The 13,305-nt window shown below is 46.6% G+C and overlaps 1 protein-coding gene across 1 annotated transcript in view; it reads left to right on the top strand.

Moving 5' to 3' along the window:
• The first annotated feature begins 268 nt into the window (after positions 1-268).
• The window catches only part of LOC147659594 (keratin, type I cytoskeletal 18-like), a 100,842-nt gene continuing 87,805 nt past the window's right edge, over positions 269-13,305 (top strand). The window contains exon 1 of the mRNA XM_086951621.1: positions 269-353. The gene's annotated coding sequence lies outside the window, so the exon portion shown is untranslated. The remainder of the gene's footprint in view (positions 354-13,305) is intronic.

Genomic DNA, 13,305 nt, shown 5'->3' with positions numbered 1-13,305 from the left:
CTGACAAGGGGACAGTAATATAGGAATGAATACTGTGTAGATGGTAAATGCGCTAGAAAATATCTTAATAGAAGATGGTAAACAGGGGCTGGTTGGGTGCCTGATGAAAAATAATAATGAAAGTAAACAAACTACTGAGCTATTATAGGCTACAATATGCTTTGGGGTGAAAGTTAAGGCGATCTCCGTAACCTTCTATGTTCTGATATTTTCACTCTTTGTATATTCTCAAAAGTCTTTTCTCTCTTATATTTTCTTTTTTAGGATTACGATTAGTGGATGTCACTGATCATGGTGGTGCACTGCGTCATCACACACACAGACCTTCAGTCTGGAAGCTTCCACGGTGGAGGGTAAGCAGGGGGCCTGGGGGCACAGGGGTGAAGGGTGGAGGAAGGAGGGAAGGTCGGGTCAAAGGGACAGAGGAGTCAGGTTAAGTGGGGACAGGGGTGAAAAAAGAAAAAGGGAAGACAGGCATAAACAATAAGGAAGGAAAGAAAAGGGCTGAGAAATGCGATGAGCAAAGGCTAATAATGAGGAAAACTGCAGGACAATATGGATAGACTCAAGATATGCACAGCTAATGTCGGCGGCCTAAATGATAAAAAATAAGAGAGGTAGGGTTTATGAAATACTTAAAACTATTAATGCAGATATAATCTGCTTACATGAAATGCAGATACCTTGGAGAAATAAAAGTACCCTTCAGATCAGGGGCTGCAACCTGGCAACATGCTCTACCCAGACCTCTATGATTAGAGGAGTTGATATATATATTAAACAAGGTTTGGGAATGGCTATGCGAACCGAATTGGATAAATGGGGGTGATGGGCAATAGAAAGGATACCCATGGGGGTGACAGTGGCGACTATATACGGGTCTAATCAAGACAAACCTATGTCTAGGAAGAACTTGAAGTAGAGCTTGCCTCTTGGCCAGAGCCAGTGATAGTGTGTGGTGATCTGAACATACATTTAGAGGTGACAAAAACCCAGACCCAGAAGTATGGCGGGAGGAAACCCAAAGTATATAGGGCACAGAATGCCTTTAAAACAAGTCACAGATTGGTCGATTTATGGGCAGAAAAAGCCTTGAATGACCCCGGATATACATACTACTCTTACCCCATGGGAGGTTTGTGCATTTGGACTACATTTTAGCATCATGTAAAATTATGGATAAGGTGGAAATTAAAAAATTGCCATGGCTCTTTTCGGATCACAACCCTTTGTTGTTAGAGATAACCGGATTGGGCGGTGCTTATAAACAGGGTACGTGGTCACTTGACAAAAAGCTAATCGAGGATGAAGTTTTCAGTGCCCATATGAGGCAATGGACTACGGAATTCGTTGGTAATAATAGGTATAGCACTACGCGTAGGATAGTATGGGACACTTTTAAAGCAGCCCAGAGGGGTGAAGTTATTAACTTTGTAGGGAAATGTCAGAAATAACAAAAGGCAGAGGTGACCGATTAATAGAGATACTGGCGGAACTGGAGGCAGAGCATTTCAAATTGATTAGCAAGGGAGAGCAGGAAGACTTAGTCAGGGAGCATATGACAAAGCTAGCTCTAGTAAGGGTGTAAATTAATAGCTTCTTCCAGGAAAGGGTGAACCAAAGGTATCAGGTCTATTGGGGGGGGGATATATGAATATGGTGAGACAACAGAGAGGCTATTAGCATTGAAAATGAGGCAGGAAAGCACCAGGAATAACATTTTAAAAATTAAGAACAGTAGTGACCAATCAGTGACCGTCCTGGAAAAGATTATGGAGGTGTTCGAGTAGTTCTACAGAAGGCTGTACAAAGCTGACATTTCTGGAACAAGCCAGACAGACCAAAGCCCCAAGTTGCCCGGCATTAGCAAGAGTAGACAAAGCTACAGCCCAGGAGCTGGACAGAGAAATTGCTTTGGAATAGGTCCAGGAGGCGTTGGGGTCCCTCTCTGATGGGAAAGCAGTAGGCCCTGACAAAATATCAGTACAAGTATATAAAATACTTTCACACAAGGTTGTCCCAATTATGCACGACCTGTTTCTTGGTGTACAGCACAGTGGGGTCCTGCCCTTATCATGGCAGGGGACGGACGTGGTGGTATTCCCCAAAAAGGGTAAACCAGCAGAACTGCCAACCTCATATCGCTGGGAAGCCTATGGGTAGCCATGTGCTTTACAAGTCCCCTACAATAATAATAATAATAATAATAATAATAATAATAATAATAATAATAACAATAAAATCGCTCGATTTCACTTATGAATTTGGACGCTAAAGTATACTCAAAAATTATAGCCAAACGACTGCAAAAGATCATTGTGGCATTGGTATCACATTGGCAACATGGCTTTGTCCCTGGCAGGGGGACCACAGACCACACTAGGAGGGTTATCGCATTTCTCGATATAGCAGAGGTAGAATCTAGAGAGATGGCTGTGGTCCTCCTGGACGCGGAGAAAGCCTTTGACTGGGTATCATGGCAATATCTCTAGGACACCCTGGTAGTAAGGGGGCTTGGTCCATGGTTTCTGAGAGCTATCCAAGATATGTGCTATAAACCTCATGCTCAGCTGCAAACAATGGGAAATACGTCCAGGAGGATTGAGATTGCTAGAGGGACGTGGCAAGGATGCCCTTGTTCCCCTATCTTATTTGCCATTTATTTGAACCCGTATGGCAATCAAATCTTATCCAATCAAGAAATTCAACCCGTAACTACTGATGGATACGAAACCAAGATCCTTGTGTACGCGGACGACATTGCAATTGTACGCCAGAACCAGGGGTGGCAATTAGGGAAATGGCGGAGGAGCTTGGGAGGAAATCCGGATACCTTTTGAATAAGGGGAAAATCCAAATTATCTGTTCTTCCCAGAGTCAGTTACAAGATCCCCGCAAAAGTGAGGTGGCTACCTATCTAGGGGTTACATAACATCTTGTCTGGATACTCTATGGGCAGCCAATATTGATTTGGTCATGGAAAAAATAAAAGGGGAACTTAAGCAGTTGGACAAACTGCATCTTACAATAATAGGTAGAATTAATGTAATAAAAATGAAAATCTTTCCAACGATATTATATCTTCTCCAGGCAATACCATTGGAGTTAGCAGAAGGTAAGATAAATAAAGTCAACGTCATGTTATTTGGGGCTATCAGGAGACACGTCGGGCACTGAAGTTTATGACACTACCAAGAGAGCGTGGTGGATGGAGAGCCCCCAATATCTTACTGTATTATTGGGCCACCGCCCTCCAGCAGATGGGTATCTTACTTCTAGCCAGGCCAATGTAGAGATGAGCTCCCGAGCTTACCCACAATCTATCAGTTGGCTATCGGGAGACGCAGAAATACTCTTTTTAAGGCAATTTGAACCAATCTATTACAAACATGGGGGCTTAGAAGGTATGGAAAAAGGTGAATAAAATCTTTAACATTTCCAGATATAATAAATATACTTTTCTGTGGCGCTCAGCTCTACTACCGGAAGTATCATATGATGGCATGTCTCAAAGTTGGGAACAGGCGGAGATAGAGCGGGTGGCAGATTTATTCCAGAACAATGAGTATATGCCATGTGCAGAACTTGTGCAGAGGTTTGGCTTCAATAAGAACACACAGTTTAAATATATGCAAGTACAGAGCTGTATAAGAAGCCTCCTCAAGGATTCTATTAAGCATGGGCGGAAAATCCGTTCCGCTCGCAGATTTTGCGGATTTTCGGTAAATTCGCAATCCGCGAGATTCGCGAATTTCCCGCAAAATCCGCAAATTCGCAAGCAGCAGATTTTTTTTTCTTGGTGATACAATTTTGCGGTGTGCGGCGTTCACTTACCGTCATTCAGCGTTTGCCGAGTTGTTTTTCTCGATATTTTGCGAGTGCTGCGCCATTTTGGATCTTGCTGCGGGATCCCGCAGGAGTTTGGCGACCGCGATTACGTCATCGCGGCTTGCCACCTTACACAGCGAGAGTTTGTCAACGCGAGTACGCCGTGATCACGTATCGCGTGAGTTCGCAATTGCGAACACGTAGATGCGGCGGGCAGCAACAATCTCGCACTCGCGAAAATACAAAATTAGCAATTCTGCACAAGAAATCCACCAGCAAGCAGCATAAACCTTCTGAAAATGATGATTTTTATTTGAATAACTCCTCAGGTTGACATTTGCCTGCACTTTTTTTGCAAGGAGTCCATTTTGGGGAGGGGGGTGGGAGGAAGGAAGTGCTCCACAGTCTCCAACTTCCTGTTCCTGTCCAGCAGGCTCCTCCCAGTGCTTTGTCCATCTCCTGGTCACTTTTCATTTGGATCTGGAGCTGGAAGGATTACTTTTTGTGGATGCTGCTGGATATTTGGATTTGAGGCCTTTTTGACTTTCTTTGGATCACTTTTGGATTAGAAATTTCACAAGTAAGTTTGTTTGGGGCATTACCGTTGCTGCAACTACAATTTTGGAATTTTCGATTTTTTTGGCTGTTGTTGGGGCCTTTTGCCCAGGGGTACTCAGTGGTGGGTGGACTGAGTCTTTCTGTAGGGTCTCTTTAATAAAAACATCATGGAGGGCCTGGATGGCTTGGGATTGTGCTGATTTTTCTGTGACTTTTGTTTTTTTGGGCTGTTGTTGTGGCCTTTTCACCAGGGGTAGTGAGGGGTGCATGGGCCTAGTCTTTCTGTGGGGTGTCTTGAATTTAAACATCATGGAGGGCCTGGATGGCATGGGATCGTGCTGATTTTTCTGTGTTTTCCGATTTTTTGGGGTGTTCATGGGGACAGGCCATGTGGGTGGGGGCCATTTTGAGTTCTGCTACAGGCAGGCCCTGGCCATGTGCTGGGAGGCAGGGGGCCATTTTGAATGCAGGTAGTGTTCTTAGGTCTGCAACCATTTTGCCTAGCTTTCAACCTTTATGCCCAGGGGTAGTGAGTGGTGCATGAGCCTAGTATTTCTGTGGGGTGTCTTGAATTTAAACATCATGGAGGGCTTGGGATTGTGCTGATTTTTCTGTGATTTTTGTTTTTTTGTGCTGTTGTTGTGGCCTTTTTACCAGGGGTAGTGAGTGGTGCATGAGCCTAGTCTTTCTGTGGGGTGTCTTGAATTTATACATCACGGAGGGCATGGATGGCATGGGATTGTGCTGATTTTTCTGTGTTTTTCGATTTTTTGGGGTGTTCATGGGGACAGGCCATGTGGGTGGGGGCCATTTTGAGTGCTGCTACAGACAGGCCCTGGCCATGTGCTGGGAGGCAGGGGGCCATTTTGAATGCAGGCAGTGTTCTTAGGTCTGCAACCATTTTGCCTAGCTTTCAACCTTTATGCCCAGGGTAGTGAGTGGTGCATGAGCCTAGTCTTTCTGTGGGGTGTCTTGAATTTAAACGTCATGGAGGGCTTGGGATTGTGCTGATTTTTCTGTGATTTTCGATTTTTTGTGCTGTTGTTGTGGCCTTTTCACAGGGGTAGTGATTGGTGCATGGGCCTAGTCTTTCTGTGGGGTGTCTTGAATTTATACATCATGGAGGGCATGGATGGCATGGGTTTGTGCTGATTTTTCTGTGTTTTTCGATTTTTTGGGGTGTTCGTGGGGACAGGCCATGTGGGTGGGGGCCATTTTGAGTGCTGCTACAGGCAGGCCCTGGCCATGTGCTGGGAAGCAGGGGGCCATTTTGAATGCAGGCAGTGTTCTTAGGTCTGCAACCATTTTGCCTAGCTTTCAAACTTTATGCCCAGGGGTAGTGAGTGGTGCATGAGCCTAGTCTTTCTGTGGGGTGTCTTGAATTTAAACATCATAGAGGGCTTGGGATTGTGCTGATTTTTCTGTGATTTTTGATTTTTTGTGCTGTTGTTGTGGCCTTTTCACCAGGGGTAGTGAGTGGTGCATGGGCCTAGTCTTTCTGTGGGGTGTCTTGAATTTATACATCATGGAGGGCATGGATGGCATGGGATTGTGCTGATTTTTCTGTGATTTTCGATTTTTTGGGGTGTATAACTGAACTGATGTTCCTCTGTCTTCCATTGCTTTTAGGTGCACAAGACTCAAGAGAACCACCAATGCCAGGAAGAAGTCCTGCAGCGGTGTGTGTGTGCAGCATAACGTCACGCGACATCACGTCTGGCCACAGACAACTCTGCAACTCGTGCAACTGCGGCCTGCTGTTCTGACCTCTAAACAAGCTGGGAGCAGCACCCCCGCTCCATTGGGCTCAGTGCCACCTCACCACGCCAACTTAAGTCCAAGCCCTTGAGTGCTTTAGAGGCAGCCAGTCTAGTTGTTCAATCACCATCGACCAGTGATGTTGGCTCATCGCAAGAAAGTAGCAGCATCCCTCAATCAACACAGGTTGTTGTAACTCATCTGACGAGTGTTGAACAACCACAGCAGCAACAACAACCACATGTGCAAGTACAAGCCCAAGTACAAGTGGAAGGAGACGCAGCGCAAGGAGATGCGCAAGCAGAGGTGCATGGAGGGTCACAAGTGCCCACAATAGTTGTTCCTCCCGAAGTAGGGGCACATCAGGAAATCGACAATCAAGGCGAGGTATCATTTGAGGAAGCCACTCCTCCTGATGATCATTCATTATCTTCCACACCCCTAGCAAGGAAGAGATCAAGGGTGGTGTCTACATCTTCTTCAAGCACAGTTCCTTCTGATGATATGGATCAAAATTGGGAACCACCACCACTGCCGTCTGAGAGTGAGGCACACCATGATCTGACAAAGGTAGTTAAGCGTAAAAGGATGCGCGTCCAAAGTCTCAAAGTTATGGAGTGTGATGAGGCTCAACAAGAAGTGGCGGATACTGCTGTTGATGAAGACTCTCACGACGACGACCCAGTCATCATAAAGGTCACTGCAGCCCCAGCGGGCATGCCGCAAACAGACATTTTGGCCCGAGAAGCTGCTGAGCGTGATGATGATGTTGTCGACGAGGAGGCAGTGGAAACACCACAATCATTGGAGTTAACTAGTACACCAACACGTACCGCTTCCATATTTCTTCCTCACCAGAAGGGACCTCCATCCACCTCGACCTCAATTAGTGGTGGTGAAAGTGCACAACGTACTAAAGTTCGGCAATCCACATCCTCCACTTCATCTGGCATTAGCAGCATGACCACCACCACCAGTATCGCCGCCTCCTCCGGCCCCCACAGACAATTCAAGTCCCCAGTTTGGGACTTCTTTAGTGTTTGCAGAAAAAAGGGAAAACTTCGCCATTTGTAGCATTTGTAAGCATGCAGTTAGTCGTGGTAAGTTTGGTACCAACTATGGTACCGGAGGCCAGAGAGGTCATCTTAGGAGACAGCGCGCTGTCCAATGGTTTGCGCACCTAAAGGAGATCATGGAAGCCCGAATTGCAAGTCAAGAAAACGTTGATGTTTCATCTGATGATGACGAGGCGGAAGAAGACGTGTCAAACACTTCACTTACACCCAGTACCCCTGTCAGCAGCACACCCCATGTGAGTCACACTAAGAGTGTGGGAGAGAGTGAGACACCAATGCGAAAAAGTTAATCAGCGAGCGTAACTGGGTCAAAGAAGTCATCATCATCCCGTAAATGCTTGGTCCAGGGCAACATTAGAACCATGTTGTTTTCAGAAGCGCCATATGAACGCAACCACCCACTGACGCGTCTGTATAACACTAAGCTGGTTAAAATGCTAGCTCTGGACCTTCTCCCTTTTTCTTTTGTAGAAGGGATTGGTTTTCTAGAATTAGTGGCAGCGCTCTGCCCTAATGGAAGGTTCCTAGCCGGTTCTATTTTGCCAGAGTTGCGGTTCCAGCACTACATGAAGATGTGCTGGAGGTGATTGGGGCAGCTTTGCAGAAGAGTGCTGCTCACACTATACATCTGACAACAGACATGTGGACCAGTGGCGCAGGCGCTGATTACATGTGCATCACTGCACACTGGGTCTCTTTTTCAGGGGTTAAAGCAAAGCTAAACGCAGGTGTTGACCCGGACCAAGTTTTTAAAGCTGCTCGGAAACATGCAACACTTGCCATGTTTGGCTTGGAGAAACGTCACACAGCAGAAAACATTTTGAATGAGTTTAACACAAAGGTCTTTCACTGGCTGTCCCCCAAAAAATGCCAGATTGGTTATGTTTCCACGGATAATGGCGCCAATGTAGTTAAGGCCATAGAGCTGGGTCACTATTTCAGAGTGCCGTGTTTGGCGCACTGTATAAACCTGGTTGTTAAAAAATTCTTGAGTGATGAAGACAGTCCAGCGTGCGAGTTAGTGGCCACCTGCCGAAGAATGTGCAACCATTTCAGCCATTCTTTTAAGGCCCGGAAGCATCTGAGGAGCCTGCTACATGAACGTCGAATGCACTCATCCAGGAGGTGCCAACACATTGGAACTCAACCTTCTACATGCTTGAGCATCTGTATGAGCAGTATACGGTACTCGATCACTATTTCTTAACACTGGGTACAGCTCAGAAGGACCTGAGGATAGATGCGGCGCAATGGGACCTAGTTAAAAGCCTGACAGACATGCTTCGTCCTTTTGAGGTCTTCACGCGTGCAGTCAGCAAGGAGGACTGTATTTTGGGAAAAGCTATCCCTTTGTTGTGCATGCTGGAGCACCAACTGAAGGCGGTGTCTTCTGTGTTTCAAAAAGATGAAAAAAACCAAGACCCTTTTGTTTTGGCGGAGAAATTATTAGAGCGCCTACGTGGTGATGAACGTCTTAAAATGATCCACTCAGAACAGCATTACATTTGTGCTACTATTCTGGATCCACGCTACAAAAAGGCGCTGGCAGGCCGAGCATTCTTTCCTTTTGCTGATGAAGATGTTACAAAGTACAAACGTTGGCTAGCCTTGTCAGCCAAGAGGTTTGAAAGAGAACGGCAGCACATTGAAGGAAAAGGCAGTACATCAGCATCAGCAGGCCATCCCCAGTCAAAACAATCCACTTCTGCACCTGTGGCTGTGGCACAAGTAACCTCTCAGCCGTTAAAGACACTGGCAACCGGATCATCTGCACCAGACACAACAGTAACATTGGTTGCAGAAGAGGATTGGCTAAATCGGCTTGGGTGTGGTTCTCAAAAGGTCACAGCCAAAAGTAAGAAAAGTGGAGGAACCTTGGAGGACCTTGAGTCGATGGTGCAGGACTATCTCAATGACTCAACAGAGGTCTATGTTAATGCTGACCCATTGGCGTATTGGCATGGGAAAAAAGAATTGTGGCCACAGCTCTCCAACCTGGCTATAAACTACATGTCTTGCCCACTCGCAAGCGTGTCTTCTGGACGTGTTTTCAGTGCTGCTGGTGGCATTGTAACTTCCAAACGGAGCCACCTCTCGCCCAAAAATGTGGAGAGGTTAACAATGATCAAGATGAATCAGCACCTCATACCACCAGATTACAAAGTACGAGAAAGCACGCCGCATGAAGACGAGGAGGACAGCAACGTAGATGAGGGAATTTGTTCTCTGTTCGGTGACACTGACCTCACCCTGCCTGAATTCGCAGAGTATGATGACGAACTCTTATTCTTATTCCCTGACACCGAGCCCTGAAAATGAGACAATGAATCAATAACTTTCTTTTTCGTCCTTATTCACTTTTATTCCTGTGTGTCTGTCTTTCTTTGTTTTGCACAGTTAATTTAATTCAAACTTTAATCACTGAACACACAAAAACAAGCCCATCAGCAGAACTGTCTTCACTTGTTTGCTTATTGATTTGAAGGTGCCGCAGTCTGCATTCCTCAGGTTCACAAGTTCAGAAGAACATGCTCCTCTATCCTCCTCCTCCAGACTCCTATTTCCCTCAAAGCAGAGGGCTGGATTACGCCCAATGAAGAAAGACTCAGCACTTGTGGGGGTGCTCTACTTCTTTGCGGGTGAGTTGACGGCTCTGGGGCCATTGCTGGGAAGCTCTAATACCGGATACAAGTGGTTTGGACCAAATCGGAGGCGGAATTTTTTTTTGCGTTTTTGCTGACTTGCTTGCCTTTGAGGTGCTCTTTGGGGGGGTTCCGGGTGTTTGTGGGTGAGTTTTGGGGTCTGGGAGCACTGCTGGGACAGTCTAATCTTGATTGCATTTGCTTTTCAGGAAATCCGTGGTGGAAAACGGGAGTTATGACCTAGCTGCACAGCGCGTTTGGACCGAAGGCCGAGAAATATTGTAAGTATGAGATTTTCCTTTTTGGCTGTTTGGGGGTGTTGTGCTTTTTTGCGGGTCGGTTGGCGGGTCTTGGGGCATTCCTGGGAAGGTCTAATACCGGATAGAAGTAGTTTGGACAAAATCCATGCAGAATTTTTTTTTGCTATTTCTGACATTTTGCTCAACGTAGCGTTTTCGGGGGCCTGTTTGGGGGACTTTCTGGTGTTTGTGGGTAGGTTTCGGGGTCTGGGAGCACTGCTGGCTATGGATTCTTTAGATTGCAAGAGGTTTGAAGCAAATCCATGGTGGCAGAGGGGAGTTAGGGCCTAGCTGCAGAGCGCGCGCGGAGTGATTTTGGAAATTGGCAAGAAAATGAATGTCCCCATTTTTGTACTTTTGCTTTTTGGCTGTTTGGGGGTCTTCTACTAGTTTTTTGCCTGGGTTGACGGCTCTGGGGCCATTGCTGGGAAGCTCTAATACTGGATACAAGTGGTTTGGACCAAATCGGAGGCGGAATTATTTTTGCGTTTTTGCTGACTTGCTTGCCTTTGAGGTGCTCATTGGGGGGGTTCCGGGTGTTTGCTGGTGAGTTTTGGGGTCTGGGAGCACTGCTGGGACAGTCTAATCTTGATTGCATTTGCTTTTCAGGAAATCCGTGGTGAAAAACGGGAGTTATGACCTAGCTGCACAGTGCGTTTGGACCGAAGGCCGAGAAATATTGTAAGTATGAGATTTTCCTTTTTGGCTGTTTGGGGGTGTTGTGCTTTTTTGCGGGTGGGTTGGCGGGTCTTGTGGCATTCCTGGGAAGGTCTAATACCGGATAGAAGTGGTTTGGACAAAATCCATGCCGATTTTTTTTTTGCTATTTCTGACATTTTGCTCAATGTAGTGTTTTCGGGGGCCTGTTTGGGGGACTTCCTGGTGTTTGTGGGTGGGTTTCGGGGTCTGGGAGCACTGCTGGCTATGGATACTTTAGATTGCAAGAGGTTTGAAGCAAATCCATGGTGGCAGAGGGGAGTTAGGGCCTAGCTACAGAGCGCGCGCGGAGTGATTTTGGAAATTGGCAAGAAAATGAAAGTCCCCATTTTTGTACTTTTGCTTTTTGGCTATTTGGGGGTCTTCTACTAGTTTTCGCCTCGGTTGACGGCTCTGGGGCCATTGCTGGGAAGCTCTAATACCGGATACAAGTGGTTTGGACCAAATCGGAGGCGGAATTTTTTTGCGTTTTTGCTGACTTGCTTGCCTTTGAGGTGCTCTTTGGGGGGGTTCCGGGTGTTTGTGGGTGAGTTTTGAGGTCTGGGAGCACTGCTGGGACAGTCTAATCTTGATTGCATTTGCTTTTCAGGAAATCCGTGGTGGAAAACGGGATTTATGACCTAGCTGCACAGCGCGTTTGGACCGAAGGCCGAGAAATATTGTAAGTATGAGATTTTCCTTTTTGGCTGTTTGGGGGTGTTGTGCTTTTTTGCGGGTGGGTTGGCAGGTCTTGGGGCATTCCTAGGAAGGTCTAATACCGGATAGAAGTGGTTTGGACAAAATCCATGCAGATTTTTTTTTGCTATTTCTGACATTTTGCTCAATGTAGCGTTTTCGGGGGCCTGTTTGGGGGGCTTACTGGTGTTTTTGGGTGGGTTTAGGGGTCTGGGAGCACTGCTGGCTATGGATACTTTAGATTGCAAGAGGTTTGAAGCAAATCCATGGTGGCAGAGGGGAGTTAGGGCCTAGCTACAGAGCGCGCGCGGAGTGATTTTGGAAATTGGCAAGAAAATGACTAAGTCCCCATTTTTGTACTTTTGCTTTTTGGCTGTTTGGGGGTCTTCTACTAGTTTTCGCCTGCGTTGACGGCTCTGGGGCCATTGCTGGGAAGCTCTAATACCGGATACAAGTGGTTTGGACCAAATCGGAGGCGAAAATTATTTTTGGGCGTTTTTGCTCACTTGCTTGCCTTTGAGGTGCTCTTTGGGGGGGGTTCCGGGTGTTTGTGGGTGAGTTTTGGGGTCTGGGAGCACTGCTGGGACAGTCTAATCTTGATTGCATTTGCTTTTCAGGAAATCCGTGGTGGAAAACGGGATTTATGACCTAGCTGCACAGCGCGTTTGGACCGAAGGCCGAGAAATATTGTAAGTATGAGATTTTCCTTTTTGGCTGTTTGGGGGTGTTGTGCTTTTTTGCGGGTGGGTTGGCGGGTCTTGGGGCATTCCTGGGAAGGTCTAATACCGGATAGAAGTGGTTTGGACAAAATCCATGCAGATTTTTTTTTGCTATTTCTGACATTTTGCTCAATGTAGCGTTTTCGGGGGCCTGTTTGGGGGGCTTACTGGTGTTTTTGGGTGGGTTTAGGGGTCTGGGAGCACTGCTGGCTATGGATACTTTAGATTGCAAGAGGTTTGAAGCACATCCATGGTGGCAGAGGGGAGTTAGGGCCTAGCTGCAGAGCGCGCGCGGAGTGATTTTGGAAATTGGCAAGAAAATGACTAAGTCCCCATTTTTGTACTTTTGCTTTTTGGCTGTTTGGGGGTCTTCTACTAGTTTTCGCCTGCATTGACGGCTCTGGGGCCATTGCTGGGAAGCTCTAATACCGGATACAAGTGGTTTGGACCAAATCGGAGGCGAAAATTATTTTTGGGCGTTTTTGCTCACTTGCTTGCCTTTGAGGTGCTCTTTGGGGGGGTTCCGGGTGTTTGTGGGTGAGTTTTGGGGTCTGGGAGCACTGCTGGGACAGTCTAATCTTGATTGCATTTGCTTTTCAGGAAATCCGTGGTGGAAAACGGGATTTATGACCCAGCTGCACAGCGCGTTTGGACCGAAGGCCGAGAAATAATGTAAGTATGAGATTTTCCTTTTTGGGGGTGTTGTGCTTTTTTGCGGGTGGGTTGGCGGGTCTTGGGGCATTCCTGGGAAGGTCTAATACCGGATAGAAGTGGTTTGGACAAAATCCATAAGGAAAAGCCTTTTGGCACTTTTCGTAACTTAGGGTTCGTTAGGGTTAGCCCTAGCAGCAGGATTGCATGTGTTTCGGGGTGTTCTAGATTTTTGCAACTGAGTTCTGGGGTCTTAGAGCACTCGTGAGAATGTGTAATTTTGGTTGCAAGTCATTTGAAGAAAATCCATGGTGGGAAAGGGGGGATTTGGCATAGTTAAAGAAAGCCTTTGCCACTATTCTTAACTTAGGGCTCGTTAGGG

Source organism: Lissotriton vulgaris, unplaced genomic scaffold (genome assembly GCF_964263255.1).
Source record: "Lissotriton vulgaris unplaced genomic scaffold, aLisVul1.2 SCAFFOLD_2027, whole genome shotgun sequence".
Taxonomy (NCBI): domain Eukaryota; kingdom Metazoa; phylum Chordata; class Amphibia; order Caudata; family Salamandridae; genus Lissotriton; species Lissotriton vulgaris.
This window is presented reverse-complemented; position numbering and strand designations above follow the sequence as displayed.